The sequence below is a fragment of the Alexandromys fortis genome, unplaced genomic scaffold (assembly GCF_014885135.2).
Source record: "Alexandromys fortis isolate MF-2015 unplaced genomic scaffold, M_Fortis_MF-2015_v1.1 scaffold_25, whole genome shotgun sequence".
In the NCBI taxonomy this organism is placed as follows: domain Eukaryota; kingdom Metazoa; phylum Chordata; class Mammalia; order Rodentia; family Cricetidae; genus Alexandromys; species Alexandromys fortis.
In genome coordinates, this window is record NW_026067904.1 from 15,550,767 (window position 1) to 15,557,156 (window position 6,390).

At 36.7% G+C, this 6,390-nt stretch overlaps 1 pseudogene; it reads right to left on the bottom strand.

Moving 5' to 3' along the window:
* Nucleotides 1-246: 246 nt before the first annotated feature.
* On the bottom strand, nt 247-1,361 carry LOC126497064 (bifunctional phosphoribosylaminoimidazole carboxylase/phosphoribosylaminoimidazole succinocarboxamide synthetase-like; annotated as a pseudogene).
* Nucleotides 1,362-6,390: the final 5,029 nt, after the last annotated feature.

Genomic DNA, 6,390 nt, shown 5'->3' on the forward strand with positions numbered 1-6,390 from the left:
ATTTATTTATTTACTGATTTATATAAAGTCATTATTAGCATTTAGAAATAATGAGAAGTTACAGGTAATTATTATTCCACAAGGATGCTGGGAACCAAACTCAGTCCTCTGAAAGAGAACCACACTGATTCTTAAGCACAGAGACATAACTCCAACTCCATAAAGGACATTTCTTTGCTAATGTTACAAAACTGCCCAACAATGACCATATAGTGGGTGATATCTACAGGACCATTTGTTCAGTAGTTAGTTGAATTGATTTCTCTGATGTGAAGTCATTTTGTTTGAATTCTTTCCTGGTGTGATGGGGGGACAGCGGATAACTGGATATGCAGTGTTACCAGACATCACTGGGCCCAAACCATTGCTTCTGCCTGCCACTGCGACAAATACAGTAGGTATGCCATCCCCTTCCTACCCTGCTTTAATCCTCAACATCTCATCTGGTCCTTTATGGGCAGATGTCACTCGGATTCACATGGAATCCCAAAGTTTCCACAAGCCTTCTTAATTTTCTCACAGTGACCAAGGTCAGAAGCTGAACCCATCAGCACTACAACACTGCACTGACTGTCTGACTTCAGAAGCAACTCCACTCGATCTGCAACCCACTCAAAGTTTTTCTTTACCATCTAGAGTCCTTCCGGAGTTACTTCTGTGAGGTCACGGTAAGACTGTTTGTCTTTCTGCTGGCTCCGATCTCCCAATGGCCAGAGTCTCCAAGAATCATTATCAATTACATCAGCAAGAACAATCTCTTTGGTAGTTACATCAACACCAAATTCAATCTTCATATCAACCAGCGTGCAGTTCTGGGGCAGCCAGGCTTTCTCCAGTATTTCAAAAATAGCTTGTGTAGCATGACTCATGATGTCCACTTCAGTCTGGCCTATAGCAAGTCCAGCAAAACAAAACTGTGCAGCAATGAGTTGCTCATCAGACCACTGTAGATCATTATTGGCATCATCCTTGAAGAACATCTCCACTTTTGGTGGGTAAAACTTATACCCCTCTTTTACACCAGGGTTCCTTTTGAGAAAAGATCCAGTTGCTATTCTTCGGCACACCCATTCAATTGAAATCATTTCACATTGGGGTGCAATGAAAGCAGTCTCCCCACATTTCTTGGTGAAAGCAGTCTTGATACCGGCATCCTGTAACAGCTGAAAAATACAGCTAGTGATCTTATTGGAGATTGCAGCTTTGCCTTCTAGGTGGTTCTTTCTGGCTGCATTTCCCACTGTAATCTGGTCCTTGGACTGCAGGAGGACTCTTCCTGGACTATCTAACAATTCATAGACTTCTTTTGTCTTATCCTCATAGAGTTTTCTCCCAATGTTCAGTACCTCAGCGGTCGCCATGATCCTAGGTGGGATGAAGGTGCAAGACAGCGGGAAAGTGAGCAGCGGTCGGTAAAACAAGAACCACATAACCATATTTATGGCTACTTTCACATACCCCCATAAACAAACAGCACCATACAAACAAGAGAGACTAAATTGTAATTAAGAAGAATCGAGGAAGACCATAAGGTAAGCCAGGCATGAGACAAGGCTAAGAAGAAATAATGAGAGGAACACCATTATGATACATAATGTGTATATGTGAATCTGACAAAATAAATATTTTAAAGTAAAAATACAGAAATAAATGCATGGCATAAGGCCAGGATATTCATTCAGATTAGATCTCATTATGCAAATGTGTGGAGTTTTGACAATGAAAGATACATTGACAGCACTCAAAACTCATGGGAAGGAATAAGAATCCAGGAGTGAAAACATGCCATAAACTAGTATATTAAATGTATGAATTAGCAAATTAATAACCAAGAAGAAAAAGCCCTTGCTTATAATAAAATAAAAGAAATTAAATGCAGAAAATGACAGGATAAAATTCCTGCTTCTGAGACATCATATTTAGTTGAATTGGTTGTAAATCATCAACAGATGCTTAATGTAGCACATGAAAATGTGAAAACAAAATTTGAATTTATTTCCATTGTATAAAATGAAAAATAGTTCATATTATGATGGAGAAATTTGTCATTTTTCATACTCACAAGTGAGGAAGTTGACATCACTAATATGAAGTTCAGCTGGCATAATGTACCTAGTGAGATGCCCTGAGAAAATCACGACACTTGAGTCATGCTTCTGAACAAAAGACATTCCTTGAATGTAACCATGAACCACTGTCAGACAACTTTGTCCGTCAATGAGCAAATAATTAAAAGCAAAGATGTTTAGCATGATAAGAGGTCAAAGAGATGTGACAACTAAACCCAATGTTTGATTTCCATTTGGTTTCTGATTTGGAAGAAGAAAATACATAGAGGAGGTGACTGGATTACCAAAAAGTTTCAATATTGGATATCTGCTAGGCATCAATCTGTGCACATTTAAGTTTTAGGAATTTGAATTGCAAATATAGAAATGAGGGTCCTTTTAATAGGAGATGCACATGTTCCAGTATTCAGTTATTCTCATTATCTAGGAAAAGATGCAGGAAAACCAATGTGGCCAAAAGTTATCAACTGTTGGACCTAGAGGAAAGGTAGAAGATGGCTTCTGTTATGAAGCCTAACTCTCAAATTTACCTAAAAATGAAAAAGAGAATATAATAACAGGAGCACTTCACGCCAGATTCCAGAGAACTGATCAGCAGTAATGTCTTCAGAGGTATGCCTAACATTACGTCAGACCATTCATCAATGTCCTCATACAGCACTGCTACCTTCTGAGTTCATCCATCTCATTCACCAGACCACTGGTCAGCTACTGCAGTGTAATTATTCTGAAAATGACATACAGCTTGTTGTAACATTTGGGTCATTTGGACATTTAAATTTTTATTCTTGAAAATTTTAGCTAACATTTCAGAAAATTCTGTAGTAAATAGTTCTACAAGTTGGATCATGAGTGAGGGAATACATGCATATATATGTACTGGTTAGGGTTTCTCTTGCTGTGAAGAGACATCATGACCTTGGTAAGTCATAAAGGAAAATCTTTTAACTGTGGTGGCTTACATTTTCAGAGGTGTAGTCCCTATCATCATGGCAGGACATAGTGGTATGCAAACAGTCACGGTGACTTCTTGATCAGAAGGTCATAGAAAGTGGAATGTCTTACTGGGCATATAAGACCACAAAGCTCACCTCCTTGTTGACACTCTTTCTTCAACAGGACCACACTTTCTAATAGTGTCACTCCTTTTGGAGACCATTTTATTTCAAATCACAACAACATATATGTATATGCATATGTATATGTATATATATGCACTCATAGGTATACATGTATTTATATAGATAGGTATATACAATATATATCACATATGTTATATATAAACAGATAAACACATGTGTATGATCATAATAATACTGTGTTATCTTTTCTGGTGTAACATCTTGTGGATAATATTTTCATGAATGAAACACATTTAATATTTACAATAGTTTAACAAGTAATTACTTGGAATATATGCAGTACACCAAGAAATGGTTTTTAATAGCAGAATGTTGGAATTGGGCAGGAAAGTTTTCTGGAAGATTTCCAGAGAGAAATCTAGAAAATATTCACAAACTAAATAGGTGACAGTGTGAAGTTGAGTAGGAGTAACATTGAAATAATTGTGCTGTCTCTACAGTAAGTAGAAAAATAAGCCACGAAAGGAGAGCTGTTGAGATCAAGTTGATGCTGGCTGTGAAAGAACGTGCATGATCTGTTTTAACAGTGTTTTTGAGACACACAACAGGTTGGTTCATCTGACTAGAATCTAGAAAGAACAAAGTTGTTGAAGTAGGAGCGGCAGGGCTGCGTCCCAGGCACCCGGCCGCCCACATGGCTAGCTTATGCCCGGAATAATTACAGGGAAACTGTATTCTATTAAACACTGCCTGGCCTGTTATCTGTAGCCTCTTATTGGCTAGCTCTTACATATTGTTCTAACCCATTTCTAATATTCTGTGTAGCCCGCGAGGTGGCTTACCAGGGAGGATCTTAACCTGCCTCTGTCTGGAATGGGAGAATCATGGCGACTCTCTGACTCAGCTTCTTTTTCCCAGCATCCTGTTCTGTTTTCTCAGCCTACCTAAGGGTTGGCCTATCAAATGGGCCTAGGCAGTTTCTTTATTAATAAGAAATCACTCCCACATCACAAAGTTGCAAGTGTTTATTTATATATTTCTAAACCCACGAGAATTACTGAACTCATCAGAAAGGCCAGAGCTCAAAGCTCAGAGAATGCTGTTCAGAGTTTCTCTGAGATGCAGCATTCTTTGCACCCTTCACTCTCATTGCTTTCTCACTTATGCAGCAATTTTATTTGTTTTGAAAATGCATTCTTCAGCATTTCTTCAACAGGGATTTTTTAAGTTGATTAATTCACCATTATTTTACCTAAAACAATAGCTGCAACTTAACTTCATTTTTTGTCTGTTTGATTATTTATTTATTTAATTTGTTTCCGTACAGAAGCATACTGTGTAGCTTGAGTGTGTTAGAACTTACTGTGTTGCCATACTGGCTTTGACCATGCGGAAGTCCTCCTGTTACAGCCTTTTAAGCATTTGATTATAAGCATGTGCCACCATGTTGGCTTTTTTGACTTTACTGTTTCCCAGGCATTCAGTTAATTATTTTTAGTAGAGCATTGTTTAGTTATCTTGTATTTCCCTCAAAATTATTTTTCATTTTTTCTTGCTTTTATATTTTTATTTTTAAGTAATCCTGTTCCAACTTTTACAAATAATTCTCTGTTGTCATGTAGCCATTTTGGACATTGCTACGAAGTCTGAGAAATATTATTTTCCAAGCAACCACTGAGACAACTGATTCTTAAGGGACATATTTAGGATGGAGCTGACAACCAATTGCCCCTTTAGAAACCAGTAACCAATTTTACATTTGAGATTTTGTATGTGTTGACTGAATGAATTTGTGTTCAGATTTTAGTGTGGTTTATAGATCTGTTGATACAGTATTGTTATCAAAAATTATATTTTAAAGAAAATTGTATGAAAACTAGTGAGAAGCAGATAAACTTGTCATTTAGTTATTAAAAAAAAAAAGAAAGAAACCAGTAACCAGAGTAGTCTTTTCCCTTGAAGGTTACATCAGCTGTAGCTACATTACAACAAAAGGGCGAAACAGTGTAGGCCAATTAATTGGTTCAGTTACAACAACATATCACTAAATGGTATTTCAAATTACTTTTTATTTTTCCATTGGGAGGAACATGTATAGTATCTTGAAGTTAGTCAGGTACTGACTCTCAGACCATTGTGTAGTATTTGTATTCTAGTCACTGCTTAACATATTTTTTTATCCCCTATAAAATATCTTTGTGATGGATTTCTTTTAATCAATAAACTGAGCAAAATGAAATCTTCAAGACATACAAAAGTTAGATGAATTAGGAATAAAAATATCAACACAAAAATCTCTGAGTATAGGCTATTCAAATATTATAAACCTTTATAAAAATGCTTTTCTCTGAGTGGTTAAATACTAAATTGACAGAATCAAATCTTTTATATACTGTAGTAAAACCTATGAACATCTGCTCATGAATGACCTTAAATGCAACCTCTGTGTGATACACATCAGGAAAAAATGACTGGAGAATCCAATCTAATATGCTAAATATAAAATGCAAAATCACACACTTCAACATTTACAGAGAAGCTTGCTGCATAACAATTTTTAATATTTACAACATGTACAGGTATAAATTGAATTATGTTTGTTTGTATTATTTTTGTCTCAATAAATTGAAAGATTATCTCTGAGATAAAAGTGTCCAAGAACAAATCCTGTGGCAAGGACTCAGAGATCATGACTGTTCATACATTCTTCTTGTTAAATAAATGGAAACATCAGATAGCCACAATTCACAGTGAAGCTTTGTAGAAGCAGGTCTAATTCTTCATGTCATAATACATGGGTCTCAGCCTGAGACCATTACCTAACACATCCATCTTTTCTGCTGCTATACCCAATCAGGCTTATAAAATAATGTTTCTTGCAAAACCAGAGACTAAATAGTTCAGAATCTAGGGTAAAACCAAACACTACATGTCTTTAAAAAATTAAACAACCAAAACCAAACAAAACTATCAATAATGTGATTCCCAGTGATACCCAACTATAGTCACAGATCAGTGTTTTATTCAGTCATCAACGGAGAAGCATCTTCCTGCAGCAGACAGGAGCAGATGTAGAGACCCACAGCCAAAGATTACTTGAAGAGATAGTCTAAGCAGGATGTCTCCATCAAATCCCTTCCCTCAGAGCTCAAGGAGCACCCCTGAAAAGGAAATGGAAAGAGTGTAAGAACGAGGAAGGATGGAGAACACCAGGAGAACAAGGGCCACTCAAACAACTA